Source organism: Canis aureus, chromosome 10 (genome assembly GCF_053574225.1).
Source record: "Canis aureus isolate CA01 chromosome 10, VMU_Caureus_v.1.0, whole genome shotgun sequence".
Lineage (NCBI taxonomy): Eukaryota > Metazoa > Chordata > Mammalia > Carnivora > Canidae > Canis > Canis aureus.
In genome coordinates this window covers 29,522,906-29,539,520 of record NC_135620.1, presented here as the reverse complement: position 1 = coordinate 29,539,520, position 16,615 = coordinate 29,522,906, and the positions used below count along the sequence as shown (strand labels likewise).

General features: G+C 38.1%; 1 protein-coding gene and 1 long non-coding RNA gene across 11 annotated transcripts in view; one reads left to right on the top strand and one right to left on the bottom strand.

Moving 5' to 3' along the window:
- Positions 1–11,374, top strand: part of LOC144322193 (uncharacterized) — a 50,180-nt gene extending 38,806 nt beyond the window's left edge. Inside the window, exons 8-9 of one of the 3 annotated variants that reach the window (XR_013387750.1) lie at positions 7,530–7,584; positions 9,224–11,374. This is a non-coding gene — a long non-coding RNA (uncharacterized LOC144322193). The remainder of the gene's footprint in view (positions 1–7,529; positions 7,585–9,223) is intronic. The other 2 variants (XR_013387743.1, XR_013387744.1) reach the window with 2 other exon arrangements.
- The window catches only part of KDM4C (lysine demethylase 4C), a 413,529-nt gene that overhangs the window by 79,056 nt on the left and 317,858 nt on the right, over positions 1–16,615 (bottom strand). The gene's annotated exons all lie outside the window — the stretch shown is intronic.

The following is a 16,615-nucleotide window of genomic DNA, read 5'->3' as shown; positions in this document are numbered from 1 at the left end:
TTTTGGTAATAAATTAAGATTTGGGGCTTATCATGCTTGCTGGTTTTTGAACAATTTTCAGGCTGCTTCAAACCTCTTACCCCCACCTGCCGGAGTAGAGGCACTGGCAGGGCTGGATTTTTAGTTCCAGCTCTCCCACTAAGGAAGAGCCTTCCTGAGTGAGCTCCTCTTAGCCTCTAACCCTCAGTTTCTACAGCTCCACTTGGGAGGATCACTGTGAGGATTAATGGGATAATGGGTACAGAAGTACTCACTAAACATTAAAGTTTACAAACTTTGCCATTTTTTTTTTTTTAAGATTGGCATAGGGTGGGGTGGGAGCAGAAAATGTGATGATACATTAGTTCCTTTCAGGTTGCCAAAGCAAAAGGCACAAGCACCTGGGCAGATGACACAAATGGGGCAGACCATCAAATCACACTGCTTACCAGAGTGTACCATCAAGGTTCAAAAAGACTGTGATTTTTAAACAAATCTTCACAAAGAGTGTAGCAGCATTTGCTAAGCATGTGGCTGGAGCCCTACGGTGGGACAAGCATCAACAACTCTTCTCAAACTAAACTGTAGCAAGTCCCCTTGTTGGGCCTGGCCTCCATCAGTGCCATGTGATTTTTTTTTCTGTCAACATCTTCCCAACTGTGAGCCAATATGTTCATTCTTCAGTTCTAGCTTCCCATTTCAATGGCAGGTGTGATGACCACAGCTTAACTCTTTATCACCAGTGTATGCCTTTCAGATTTATTTTTATGAACTGGTGGTGGGGTGGTATCTCTTTGTCAGATTCAAGGTTTGCATCCAGGACTCTGAAGTATTTTCATTTTTTTCTGCTGTAGCCATGTTTAGTAAACTATTTTTTAAAGCAGGGTTGCAAAAATCATGTATCTATTTACATATGTATCTATGTCCCCTCCAAGTATAGGAAGCTAGATATCTAGGCTCATAGACCCTTGTTCAAGTATAGGGAGCATGTATTCCTGCTTCCTCTAGAAGGGAAAAATTCTTTCTTTAAATAGTTTTAAGTTTTTCAGTTAAACAAGGGATCTATATTAGTAGGGTGGAAAAACTTTTATTTTATTCTTAGACTTGTGTGAAGTTTGTCAGTGTTACACAGGGTTTTCCTATTTCTCTTGGGTGGATATGGACCTCTACTCTGTATTAGGTTAAAGTCATTCCCACAAAAGTGACAGACTGAAAGTTTCCACTGAAAACCATCTTCTTCCAGGGAAGAAAGAATCATCTGTTCAGGTCCACCTGAAATATTCATGAACTCAGCAGAGAATCAAATTAAAAACAGAGCCCCCAAACAGTGGAAGTTTTTGGGTTTCTTCCCCCAGATTTTAGGCTTTATGATGGTCTTTCACAACTTAGTCCACCTGTTCATAAAATACTATGCGCTAGCAGAATTATATTTTATCTTGCAAACTTTTACCTCATGAACAAGAACAGGATATACCCCTTGCAGGTAAAGTAGTTATCAGTAGCCATATAGGAGAAATCATGACAGTGGGTTGATATTGTGGGGTATGCTTATTTTTTGAAAGTGACAGTTGGGTACACTGGATATATAGCATAGGAAACATAAATTCTTACAACAGGAGTCAAATCTGTCAGCGGGAAGGGAATACACTATATACCTCAAAGTCAAGTAAAACTGGTGCTATTGTTTTGACTGGCCCACTATACTGCACCTTCTGTAGAAAGGCCAAACAGCATCATAAAAAAAATCTAGCCCAATCCAAAGCCATTCCTTCATTTGATCACACCAGACAGGAATGCAAAGGAAGCTTAACCCTTCTGAAAACATTTTAAACCTGATCAAATTAAAAGCAGCACCAGGGGGATTATTTTTTTTTTTTTTTAAGCAAGAACCCACAAGCAATTTTCTTCACTAGAGGAAAAAATGCAAAGAAATCCTTTATCACAAAATAGCTTCTTGACTCTTTCCACCAATAAACCTTCCATCCATCCAAGAATGCCTATCCTCCCTGCTGATAACAAGCTGTGGAGATAAATATTTTATTTTTTCTATAAAACCCCAAATGATGTTTTCAAATAAAATAAAAATAAAACTATTACATGCCACTGTCAAAAATGGTCCTAGAAGAGGTAAATGTCATTTTAAAGGCTGTGTGTTAAAATATTTAGGAGAAAGAATGTACTTGTCAAAGTTCCCAAGAAAGCTCAGAGGAGGTTATAAGTGCATCTATCAAATTTTCATCTACCTTAAGGCTGACCTACTGGGGAAACCACAGAAAGACTGGCCTTGTGTTATGAGGGATCTGGAGGTTCAGAGTTCTGGACAGCAACAGGGTCACAATCAAGCACAAAGATGGGGCTTGAGATAGATTCTGCAAAGATTTTCAGGGAAGACATGGGCACTGGGTGGCGGGCACTGGGTGGCAGGCACTGGCATTCTACTTTAAGCCACAGTTCAAACTACAGAACTGCACCCATCTGATGGACCATCTACCCTCTTGGGAGAATTCTGACCTCTCACATTAAACCAACATAGAAAAGAAGTACCTACCAAACATTAAAAAAAAAAAAAAAAAAAAAAAGGCAAAGCCAGCAAAATACAGGAAGGATTTTTTTAAATCTGATTTAAATAGCTTCCATCCCCTACCCTCTGGGAATTATATTCAGTAACTTTTTTTAACAAGGAAAATTTGGTTTTAAGGAGCTTATGGGAACATTTAACTTGCACTGGAAAGGTTATTTGCTCAGTGTTAGGCTAAAAGCCAAAATCCACTTTTAGCCAGAGATGATTTTAATATTATACCTCACAAGAGTATTGTCATGTGAGCAGGCGGCTGTGATAAGCAGTGTAGTAAAGTTATGACTTCCCCCAAAGACTCATTAAAATGTATTATTAAGTAGAAAAAAGTTCAGAAAATCTAAAAGGAACCCGTCTGTACTATCTCAGAAACAGTAAAAATGGTCTCCAACTTATCACTTCTTTGCTCGGCCTTTTCTACAAATACCAATAAGTAAATACTGTGAAGAGCTCGATCCTGATGCAAAAGAGGATGAAAATGTCTTACAGTTGTGTGCCGTTGTGATGTTCTGCATATAATTTTTCCTTTAAATGTGCTATGAAGGAATATATGATGAATTCAAGTGACTGTAAAAAATAATATACCTGTGAAAATTCCATCATATTTTTAAATTATCCAACCTGTAAAATATGTAAAATTAGAAACATTATCTTGAAGACAAACAGTAGTAACTTTTTCCAATTTTAATTTTTATAATTCTAAATTTTATTAACTCTAATATTTTTCTTCTTCCTTTCTGTTTCAGTTTTTAACTTGTGAAAATTTCTCCCTTCATCGATTCTTGAGAATTTTCTCCCACCTCTTCAATTAAAAAAAAAAAAAGAAAGAAATGTAATGACTTCATTTAAGTCAAGCAAACGTGCTTTAGAAAGCTCGACCAAATATCGACTTTCTTACCTAATCCTGCAAGAATGTGAAAGCACACTTGCAAAGGCAGTCCAAGCTGCTATGGAAACGACATTCTTTTTTTCATAATAACAATACTCCCAGCTGAGGACTGCTGGCATGCAAGCTCCCAATCCAAGCCCATTGACAGCTTGTGGAGTGGACAGATGAGGCGTGGAAAATATTTTAAATTAGTTCATTTATCTTGTTGAGACACAGGAAATAGCAACAAATTTCTCACATAAAAGAAAGAACAGAGAAAGACAATGCACCCCTAGCAATGTGCAGCAAATTTAGTCCATTAAGTCAAACCCTTCAGACTATTTCATACTGCCTAATAATAGCCACATCTCATATCCTGAGGAAATTTTTTACAAGCAAAAGATCCAGAAGGATGGCTAAAAATCACTGACTGCATATGATTATCTGATGGACTCAAATTTTAGTAGTCAAATAATTTTCAAATCAATGTTATCTGACTAATCCTAGGTAGAACTTGGACCAGTATTAATCCTGACTAGTCAGTCTAAAGAACTGCAAGTTATTGAAGGGGAGCTCAGAAATGTCATTTCAGATGAGCTCTACAAGGATCATTTACGGATAGGATGTGAACCTCCTCTATAGTGAATGGACAAAATAGCCTTTGTTCTGGGTCCCCATTCCATTCTTGCCTCCTCAGGAACTTCTGTCTTCATGGTTTCTTCCCACCTGAGTGCCACTGCATGACCTGCATACATGAGTCACCAACAGTGTGAGTCACCAGCTGCTTCATGAGTCTTTCCCAGGAGGACTAGACAGGAACTTCAGGCCTGAAAGTAGAATCAAGTGGACACAAGGGAGCCAAACACTGATCCTAGGATCCACTGGCAATCAGGGAGTCATATAAGGTCCCACTCATACCCCCCAACTAGAATTTCTGATTCATAAGTCTGAACAGGAGCTCAGAAATATGTGTTGTTCGTATGTGCTCCCAAGCCAGAGTTTGAAATCACTGTAGCATCCCAGACCAGCCTCCTTCACAAACTAAAAGCAGATACAACTTGGAAATCTATGTATTGCCTGGCACAATTTTAAGTAGACATAAAATTTCTTATGACTTTAAATAATTATAAAAGTCATAATTCATGTGTATTAAATATTCACATTTAGAAATAAAACCCATCTCATGGGGAGCCCGGGTGGCAAAGTTGGTTAAGCATCTGACTCTTGGTGTGGCTCAGGTCATGATCTGAGTCCTGGGTTGGAGCCCCATGAGTCTTGGGATCCCTGCTCAGCAGAGAGTCTGCTTGCCTCCCTCTCTCTGCCCTTCTGCCCGCTTGAGTGTGCACGTGTTCGCTCTCTCTCTCAAATAAATAAATTTTTTAAATTAAAAAAAACCCACGTCTCTAAAAACCATGGTGATTTGATAACTCCATCATCCATTTAAAAACATAAAAGAACAGGTGCTTCTTTAACAAATTTTATAGCATTCCTTCTTTTCTTGTAACTTACATTACCTATATTCTTTCTCCACAGAATTTTATCTGATGATACTTTTATGCTCAAAGCTTTTATTGATCACTCTATCATAATCCTCTGTATGACAAAAATATGCATATTCACTGGTTTGAGTTTTTAATTTTCCTTTGCCAAGGCTCTAAGTTTAAAATAAACTTTCTGACCTGAATAATAATTGCACTTAAAAAAAAACTATAACTAAAAGCTACATATGTATTATAATATTGGCAATTATTTAAAAAGTAAAAATTTTTGAAAATGTATCTCTTAACCAGATAAGCAAATGAAGATTTTTTAAACTAACATATGTAAATTGGGTATATTTCACACACTCCTAGAGTGAGCCAAATTTCAAGTGTCATTTTAATTGCATTTTTCTTTTTTTAGCAAAAGCATTCACATCAACAAGTAGCACTGCAGGAGTTTTGTTGCAGCAATATGCCTCAATTCTCTTGAACTCCTTCCAAGTCAGATGCCCAAATGTGTGCCAGCCACCATCCAGCACTATCTAGTAGCTGACATCCTTTGGGTACTACTTCAATTCTGCCCAAAGTAAAGGAGCTGTATAAGTGGCAAGAAAACAGGTGTTAACCTGTCATTACATTCATCATTTTTGCAATTTTACTTACTAAGACCAATATTTTGCACCCTTCCTCTGCTTAGCATGCCAGAGGTCTTCCAACTTGGAGCAGGAGCAGGGTCCCACCATGAGATTAGAGATAGGGGTGAGTCAAGTGACGGAGGGACAGGAAGCCAGGAGACCCTGTAGACTGCAGGCCTGCTCTCAGGCAGATGAACTTTAGGGGAAAGTATGAATTCTCCTTGTATCTGTCCTTATGAAGATACTTAGGACATGTGCACTACTTTGAAGGTACCTGCCAGGTGATCCTGCAGTCCATGGTCCCAGGGGCCTTCTAGGGGCACCTACAATTACCCAACATGAAGAGCACTCTGACAGAAGCTCAGACAGGAGAAAGAGCTCAACAGGGGGTGCCCAGCATAGTGCTCACTTCTCAAGGACAGTGTGGCAGGTGGGGCGGGGAGAACTGAGAAGAGGGTGGGCGTCTCAGAGCAGCCTATTCCAAAGTGGACCCTCCCAACTCCACGGTCTCCCCACACACCCCTGCTGAACCTCACATTTCCACAAAGATTCCATTGAGAAACACAGCACAAAATGTGGATAATTATTCCCCTCTGGGACAGAAAGCATAGTTACTCAACAAAGTAATACTATCCTGGTGCTACTGTTGCAGCAATCAAGGTACACAAGAGGACACACAACCAAAATCCTATGTGGCCTAAAAAATTCACAATTAGGGCTAGAGAAGTTTCAAACTACAGAAGTATCTATCCATTTTTAAAACTTTCCTGCTTGCTCTGGGATTCAAATGTACTAGAGACTAATAATTTTTTAATGAAAAATAATAAAAGAAAAAATGAATTTCTTCCACTGCATGCTCCATTCACTTCAGGAGGGGTTAACATATAAACTCAATGGGGAGCACCGTTTTCTATAAATGCTAAAATTATCTCACCATGCAGTCGGAGAAGAAAAAAACAACAAGAGAAAAAAAAGTTCTTAAAAGCCCACAATCCTATGAGCAGAGGAGGGACAGGGGACCATGAACCTAACTCCTGCCTTTGACGTCTAGTAGGAGATTTCCTTATGATGCCATCCTCAAGCAAGATTAAATGTCATCCGGGGACCCAGAGCTGCTCAAGGGTCAGCCATCATGACTCTGGATTTTACCACATAAAAGTCAGGTTAAGCATCAGACCAGAAAGAATCTATTCTTCCTTTCCTTTTGATTGTTCTTCTTAGCTCTCTCTAAACAATGAGTTTGTTAGAAACAACTTTTGGGACAGCCTCACTGGCTCTTTGAAACAAGGAAAGGAAAAGGCAAGTAAAATCCTTGAATATTAATTTTGGAACTAAAAGGACTCTTTACCTTAGAAATGAGGAAACAGGCCTGGAGAAGGTGTTTGCCCAGGGCCACACAACCACGGCCAGGATGCCCGCAAAGACTGCGATGCTCTCCTCTGCCACACAGCTCCAGGGCTCTGGCCTCACTCTATTTGGCCCTGTCCCCTCCACCACTCCTGCCTCACTGCTTCTTTCGGGTCCCTGATGTGCCTAGTTGCTTCCCCCTCTAGGGTCCTTGAATCTATCACTACCCCCATCTCTACCTCCATCGTGGCTACACCTGCTCATCTTCTATCTCTTAAATGTCATTCCTTCAGGGCCATCCATTCTTGACTCTCCAAATTAGCTCAGTCTCCCTCATAAATATTCTTGCAGTACCACACCTCTTCATGATTTATCATTTTTTAACAGATCTCTCTACCTAGATCTATGAGCTCCAAAAACATTGGAACCAATATATCTTCATTCATGTTTATAAACCCTTAAGTATAAGGGCTTATAAGTAACTGCTTATGCTTGGGATCTGGAACATGGTAAACACTCATTAAATATTTACAGATACATTTAATAAATATTTACTGCATGTCAGATACTGCTTTGAAGATGTTATATAAACTTAATCCTCTAAACTCCATGAGATAAGCAACAAAAATATTTCCATTTTACAGATGTAGAAACTGAGGCACAGAGCAGTTCAGAAACTTAACCAAGATCACACAGCTCGTAAGTAGAATGGCTATTTAAAGTACATACAATGTGTACTGGGTAACAATTACGGTAGCAGCTTCCTGAATGGTCAAGCAGACCTGCATTGGGACATAATCAATGCTTGGAACAATTATTAAAGAACAAGTCCACAATCATTAAAGAATGAGCCCTACTATAGGACTCTATGGGAGCATTTTCCAAAAGCATATGATAACAGATTTTATATTATCATCTTTCATGCTCCAGGAGCAACAATCTCTAAAACCTCAGTGGCTAACAACACAAAATGTTTGTTTCTTGCTCATGTTGAATGTTGGTTGTGACTCTGCTCTGGGCCTTCTTTAATCTGGCACCAAGGCTGAAGGAACAACCCCTAACAGAACCATGCCATTCTCACAGATGGTGGCACTACACAGGGGCTCCTAAGCTTCAGTTTAGTAGTACACAGGTCATTACCACTGACATTAAATTAAAAGCCCCATGCTCATTATTTTCTTTCCCTATGTTCCCCAGTACATTAGAAGCCACCAACTAACTCCATTAAGCTTATTTTCACTAAAATGCTCATGGCACTAAATACTTGGGTCACTTAGAGCCTTGTCTTCTCTAGGCACTTGATTACAGGGACCTAAAGGTGATTATCTGAGTAACTCTTTGCTGTGGCTATACCATGGGCTGCCAGATGAATTCTTCCTATATTCTCTAAGGCTTTTTAGTCCTGTCTCAACATAATGCTTTTACTCATTCAACCCTCTCGCAATCGAAAAATCCCTTAATGACCTGGACTCAAATTCTCATAGAGGTACAGTAGAAAGACCTCTCTCACCTTTCCTTTGAGAGAAGGAATGATAAGGAAGGAATATAATCTAATACCTTTACTACTTAAACAATATCACCTTGTCTCATAAGGTACTTAACCTCCATTTGCCTTGGGCACTTACCACATGATAATTCATGATTCATTATTGTCTTCAGATGTTAGATATGATTATCTCATTTTACAGGTAGCAAACAGTAGACACCAAGAGATTTAAGTACATTGCCTTCAGTTTCATAGCCAGCAGCAGAACCAGGACAAAAAGATCCCTCCTGGTATTCTACCCTTTGCACAGAAATGCTAATCTAGACTTCTAATGATCTTGAGCTAGTTAAGACATAGAATAAATATCACCAATCCCCTTCCCCTGACATACACAAAGGCATATATCTACACATACCAAATATATATTTTTTATTTGTGTGTTTTATATAAATACACACACAAACCTATACACAAAACACTGACTCAGAATGGGGGGAAAATGTTCGTGAACTGTGAGCACTTGCAGGCAGGTGAACTGAAAGAACTCCACTTATTTGATAAATAATTAATACTGTGCTTTTTCAGAAAAACACACAAGTGGGAACTGCAGGTCTCATCCCTGCTTGAGACTGAACCCTAAGAATGGCAAGGAATATAAATATTAAATAAGGAAAATGCCTGTAATGTTTGATGCTATATTTTATCACTTCTCCTAAATTTGACAATTTCCTTTTATTGCATACAACTTGATCATTCATTCTGTTGAACAACAGACATAAGCCCCTATTGTCAGCTCTGTTTTGCTACTGCAAATGCTTGACAAAATTGCTTGTTTCGCTTTTTATTCCCTAGAGATCATCCTGCCCTCAAGGAAGGGGGTCTGAAGCAGTGAGAGATCCAGAGCGGAGTGTGACAACCCAGGAATCTCCAGATGAAGTGTCAAGTCAGCAGACAATGCTAGTTACAGAGGCAAAGCAGACTCTCACAGGAAAAGGACTATCTGCAGTCCTCTGGAGGCATGCTGGGACTCACATGCAAGAAGCAGTCAAAGCTCTGCCTCTGCAAATGGAACAAGAGAAGCACTATTCCTTCCATCATCAACCTCAGAGAGGACTCAAACTACAAGGCTCTGGAAGATCCAGTGAGCACTTGTGAAATCACTCTAAATGCCCCTGGTGTCTTACCTTGATCATAATATCAGTGACAATGCCTGACTGGGTCTCCTCCTAATTCTTCCTGAATCTTACTTGCTACGAATTCTGAAATGAAACCCAGGTGAGCACACACTACTCCTAATGGAGCGTTGGTCTGAGTCCCTCTGTGCCATTCTAGTGGGTGAGGTTGGAGGAAAATCTTCTAACTGGTCCCTTCATTCATCATTTAAACCTTTCCTGGGTATGGACTCAGGCCCCACTTGAGGCTCTAGTGATGAAAAGACAAACAGGTTACAGTCTCTTCCCTGGAGGAAGGACAGAATCTCCAGAGAAGGAAATCTCTGAAGTTATTTCTTTGATGACTCCATTCTCGAACCACTATGATGTCATTCACAGGGAGAAGGACCAAGCCAAGTGAAAGGTGCCTGATATCTAAACATCATCTACCCAAATACCTTCCTAAAAAGTCCCTTTAGCCAGTAATTAGATCTTTAGTTCCTGCTCTTGTCCAATCTCTAAAGGAATGCAAGAAATTTGGAATATTCATCTTGTCCCTTGAGTTTCCGAAGTAACATTCCTTATTAGCATCTGGTCTAACTTCAAATGATTGCCCTTCTGCACTCATCTCCAGAGCTACAGACACTTGTTTTGCAGAGACCAGAGACCCAAAGCATTTCTTCCATCAATAATGAAGAGGTCTATCTTCATATTTCCTCATGCAAAGAAGTTACTCTACTTCTCAGATTTCCCCCATTATCCCTGCAGGCTCTGGGCCCAGGGGGTGTGTTCAATGTTTTTCAACAGAAATGTCAGGTGTGATTCTGGCATTTATGGCTGCCAACATCTTCCAAGTGGATGAATGCCAGTAACATACTCCTGGAGACACTTTCAGTGACTGGTTTTATATCACCTTGTGAGAGCTGATGATTTCCTCTGATCTTTTACACATCTGCACCAAGGACACATGTTCAGGTTTCCCTCTGTTGTTCCTTGCTTGCAGTGAGTTTGGTTGTTGTATGGGGCACAGGTAGGAATGTTTCCCCCAAGTTATTTAAAACTGTATAAGCATCAGGCTTGCCAAATCATAAATTTAGGAAATTGCATTCTGTTAGAGTAAGTCCTTCCTTTAGCACTTTAGTCACCGAGTTATTCTTCAATTTCTTCCCTACAAACATTTGGCCCAAGTCCCGAGGTCCAACCCATATCTATGTGTCTCTTTGGCAATAAAAGAGATTCAGGAAAAGAGAAGGAACAATAAAATTTCAGGTTTACTGGCAGCACTAAGTGAAGTAATCCCACTACGCATACACTTTTCTTACAGGAAGATCACTTACTCAATCCTTCCGTTCACCTGCCTGATGAGATCTACAAATATTTTAAGAGGGTAATTTGGAAGACTTAAAACAGCAGAAGTTGTTCAAGCTGTAGCATCAGTCTCTGTTGTTTGCTTTAGGCTTGCCCTGAACATTTAGCTCATTTACACAAGTGAATAACTACCTATTTATTAATCAGGTGAACAAAGACTCATTTAAACTACTTGTTAATCGTGGTCTTCAAATGTTTTTGCTTATAATTCCCCAAAAGACTTTTGGAAAACTACATCTTTCCTTGAATATGTTAAAGTTAACTCATAAATTTTATTTTTTTCTATTTTAGGATTAAAAAAAATTAAAAGATATTATTTCCCAGCATAGAATTTTAAGTTATAATTATACATGTGCTTTAAATATATTTTTTCAAACTTCTGAGACTGTAGATTAAGCTCAATTTATGTTAAGTATCTGATATACATGTATATACATATAAAATCCAATACACAAAGGCAATCCTCATTACCAAACCAATCTAACAAAATGGATTTATTTTCTCTCAGAAGTCTGAATTGTAAAATAAAATAAATATACTAATACATATTCCCTTATCAAGCATCTCATTTCTGAATTCTAATTCTAAGAGGTAGTCAAAAATATATAGGGTAAAATATAGGCCTTAACTATATAATGCCTTAAACCTAATAGACATTCATTTTTGGCTCACATAACACTATTGGGCTGGCAAATAGTTTAGTGGGGCAGCATTTCTCCACAGTCCTTCAGAGACAAAAGTGTTGCCATCTCAACATTTGAGTCCTGGGGTCTCAATTTGCATTAATTCCCTTCCAGAAAACAGTACGGAGGAGAACATGTGGGAGTGCTTAGAAGCCAAACCTGGAAGTGATATCTATCATTTTTGCTCCCATATCTTTGGCTGAGCCTCCTGCAAGGGAGGCTGGGTAGTGTGGACCAAGGAAGAGAAGATTGTGGGTTTTAACAGGCAGCTAGTAGATAAGTTCACAACTTTCTCAATAAATTTATGGCCTAGGTGAAATAATATGCTGTTCTCTTCAGCACTTACTACCTAATCTATCTTTGTTTTTCTCTCTTAAGACTTATACTCAGGATCTGTCCCTTTATCTACTTGGGAGTAATGCAATTTTCTATAAAGCAAAAAGAACAGGGGGAAAAGAGAACGAGCAGCCCTTTCCAACCTCTGTTCTCATACAGATCAATATAAGGAGAGAGTACATACAAAAGTTGGGTATCTGGTAATTAATTCTTTCAGAACTATCACTGCATTAGACCTCTAGGAGAGTCTTCATATAACCCTATAGCACATGGACTCCAATTTGGGTCCCTGACATATAAAGTATTAGAAAACATAGAAGATCACAGAATTTTTTCTTTTTTAAGATATTTATTTATTTATTTATTTATTTATTTATTTATTTATTTATTTATTTATTTAAGAGAGAGAATACAAAGACAGCTTGGGATCATGACCTGAGTTGAAGGCAGATGCTTAAGTAACTGAGCCACTGAGGCACCTCCAGGATCACAGAATTCTAAAGTGCAAAGTTCTAGTGTATTTTACAGAGGTGAAAAATGAGCTAAAGGGAAGATGTCCAAAATCACTCTTACAGGTTAATGGACATAGTGGGCCATCCCTTACTCTAGCAAACTCATTCTTGCCTTTAGTATAAATGGGCATTTCTAGCTTTTTATTGCATGTTGTGTAAAAAGAAGCTAACATAGCCGGCCTGGGACTGCTATTCATTGAAAATCCTGCTTAGAAGATTGGGCCCTGGCAGTTGTGACAATCTGAATTCAGGAGAGTTCCACCCATTCCCTAATAAGAATGACTCACTGTGCCCATACTGTTTGTACAGTACAAACAGTATGGTTAATGCTGCTTCCCTTCCAGGAGTCTGAAATTTTGGTACATGCTAGGGAGAGGATGCCTATGTATGTGATCAGTCTCCAGTAAAAACTGTGGGCACTGATTCTCTAAATGATTGGGAACATTTTGCATGTGTTGTCACTACTTGTTCTGGGAGGCTTAAGGAATGCTATGTGACTCCACTGGGAGAGGACTCTAGAAGCTTGCCTCCTCTAGACCTTATCTCCAATACCTTTTAGCTTGGCTGAGTTTGCTTTGTATCATTTCACTGTAATCACCGTTCTGAGCACAACTATGTCCTTCCAGTGATTCACTGAATTTGGGGGTGGTTTGGGGACTCCAAACACACATGTAAATTATGTTTGACACACAAGAACAGCCTAGTTTCAGGATATTAAGAACACAGTAAGTACAGATAGAAATTTCAGTACATTTTGAATTCAAGTTATTTTTGGGGATATGGAACCTCTAGAAAAGGCTGACAGCAATTTATACTCAATTTAATTATGCTACATACTTTTCAAATGACAGATAATAATGAAAATCATAAAAAATACTGATCTTGGTCTTAGCTAGCAAATAAAAACAAGGATTCCCTGAAAATTACTACCAAAAATATTAAAAGGGAACCTTCCATGTTGAAAGTAACCATTAATAAGAAGATGAATATGGGGATGCCTGGGTGACTCAGGGGTTTAGCGCCTGCCTTCAGTCGAGGGCGTGATCCTGGCATTCTGGGATTGAGTCCCACATCGGGCTCCCCGCATGGAGCCTGCTTCTCCCTCTACCTGTGTCTCTGCCAATCTCTCTCTCTCTCTCTCTCTCTCATAAATAAATAAAAATCTTAAAAAAAAAAAAGATGATGAATATGGAGCTGTCAACATTACTAAGAAAAAGATGTGTCCAGAATGGAAAGAAAAAAGATCAGAGTGTTTTAAAAACTAAGGGAAGACACCAGTAGACACTCTCTCAGCTAGTTTGTCCTGTATCTCTCCTATTGAGGTCACTAGACAAAAAAATCATATAAAAGACCAAGGTGTTTAAATAACATGTTCTCCAATTTTATACTTTATTTTTCCCCCTCTGGTTTTATAAGCAATACAAAGGTTCTTAGAAAAAAATAGTAAATTACACAAAAGTGTATGTCAATTTTTTTAAAATCACCTAATATATCCTGCCATTTGAAGGCAACAATATGGCATTTATTTTTTTTTAACAATATGGCACTTAGAGTCTTTCTATTGTTCATTAAGCACACACACACAACAACAACAAAAACGAGGAACATTCTGCACATCTAATTTTTCTTAAACTTTTTTTCTCATCAAAATGCAATTTATACACAAACACAAACTCAAAATGGATGAAAGACCTAAATGTAAGACCTGAAACCATAAAAATCCCAGAAGAGAACACAGGCAGTAACCTCTTTGACATCAGCCATAGCAACTTTTTTTCTAGATATGTCTGCTTAGGCAAGGGAAACAAAAGCAAAACTAAACTATTGGGACTACATTAAAATAAAAACATTTTGCACTGTGAATAAAACCATCAACAAAACTAAAAGGCAACCTACAGAATGTGAGAAGATTTTTGCAAATGCTAAGGGGTATATGCTAAGGGGTTAACATCCAAAATATGTAAAGAACGTATATAACTCAACACTAAAAAAAAAAAAAAAAAAAAAAATCAATTTAAAAAATGACCAGAGGACCTAAATAGACATTTTTCAAAAAAAGACATACAGATGCCCAACAAACACATGAAAAGATGCTCCACATCACTTGTTATCAGGAAAATGCAAGTTAAAACCATAATAAAAAAAAACCCACAATGAGACACTTCACTCCTGTTAGAAAGGCTAAAATAGACAAGACAAGAAATAAGAAGTGTTGACAAGGATGTGGAGAAAAAGGAAGTCTCATGCACTGTTGGTGGAAATGTAAATTGGTGCAGCCACTGTGGAAAACAATATGGAATTTCCTCAAAAAACTAAACATAGAAATACCATATAATCCAAAATTCCACTATAAGATATTTATTCAAAGAAAATGAAAACACCATTTTGAAAAGATATATGCACCATCTATTTATTGCAGCATGATTTATAATAGCCAACCTCAGCGTCCATCAATAGATGAATAAATAAAGAAGATGTGGTACATACATGCCATGGAATATTATTCAGCCATAAAAAAGAATGAGGTTTGCCATTTGCAATAACATGGATAGACCTAGAAAGTATTGTGCTAAGTTAAATAAATCAGAGAAAGACAAACATCATATGATTTCAATTACATGTGGAATCTAAAAAACAAGAAGAATAAACAAACAAGCAGAATTAGACCTATACATACGGAGAACAAACTGATGTTTTAGTGGGAGAGTGTGCAAAATGGGTGAACATAAAAGTAGGAGATACAGTCTTCCAGCGATGGAATGAATAAGTGATAGGAATAAAAGGCACAACATAGGGAATATAGTTGATGATATTTTAACAGTATTACATGGTAGCTACACTTGTAGTGAGCATAGTATAATGAATAGATATGTTATACATCTATATTATACAACTAATATAACATTGTGTGTCAACTATACTCCAATAAACAAACAAACAAACAAAAAAAAACATATATCCTCCCAAACAGAACTCTGATGAATGGTGACAGTTTCACCAAAACTCAAAATATGTTCAGTTGCTTTAACGTGCTACAGGAAAGCAGGATTCAGGCTGAGATACAAAGTGCATTCCCCAGGAAAGAAGCCTCTTGGCATATGATATGTATAGGATTAACAGCTCTACTTCTGAGGTCCCTATGAAAATGCCTCCATGCTATGGGAGGTGACCCCAGGATGTTCCAAAATCATTAACTCCATGTACCTTAGAAAGATTTTGATTCTAATTATTATTTTTGAAGCTGTAATAGGATTTTTGTTGGACTGAATTATAAAAGAAAAGAGATATTCCGGGATAGGAAAAGTATATTAGTCAAAAGAAGTAGCTTTAGCCACACTGTAGGTGAAAAACACAACTTAAAATAACTGAGCACAAAGTCCTAAGATTCCAGGAGGAAATGACATGTGACATATTATCTTAGAAAAAAAATTCGTGGATTGTCTCAAGCAGGAACACAGACTATTGTGTCCCCATCCTAGAAATTATGCTGGCTATTCCCATCTAGGACGAGAAACAGCATCTTAAACTTTCTACTTCCTATTGAACTGCCATTTTCACAGTGAGCCTTCATTTTTGTTGTTGTTCAGTGTCTTGACTCCTAATCTACCCTAAAAAATTCAATGTATCACAAGTTTTAAAAGCCCAATATGCTACACATTAATATTAGTGCACATAGCAAGAGTGTTAGCATAATACAGATGAGTTTAATCCCAGTTCAACTACTTCCTACATGAATATCATAAAAGAATTATCATAGATCTCAATTTCCTTAAAATCATCTGTTTCTAGTTGGAATAAAGCCTAGCATAAATTCTGAAAGCAAGAATTCGGGGGGGTGTGGGCTTGTTTTTACTATTATTTCATTACAGTAGGATGCCTATGATAGGGCCTGGTAAAGGGGAAACAAATAACAAATGGATACAGAAATGCCAAAGACCACAAGGGTGACATGTGTGATGACACTGGGCAAAGTACAGGGTACACATGCCCTATCAGTTTTTTACCACAAGCTATTCTGCTACTGTTCCTTTCCATGAGGAAGGACAAGTGAGGACTGACTTGTTTTAAGAATAGTAACCAGGCAAATCATAACACCCAGATATAATTTATCCCTCAAATAAAAATCTTTAAAAATAACTAAAGTGTCCATGAGAAGGGGTCTCTCTTTTCTCTACCAGCTAGCTTGTCCTTCCT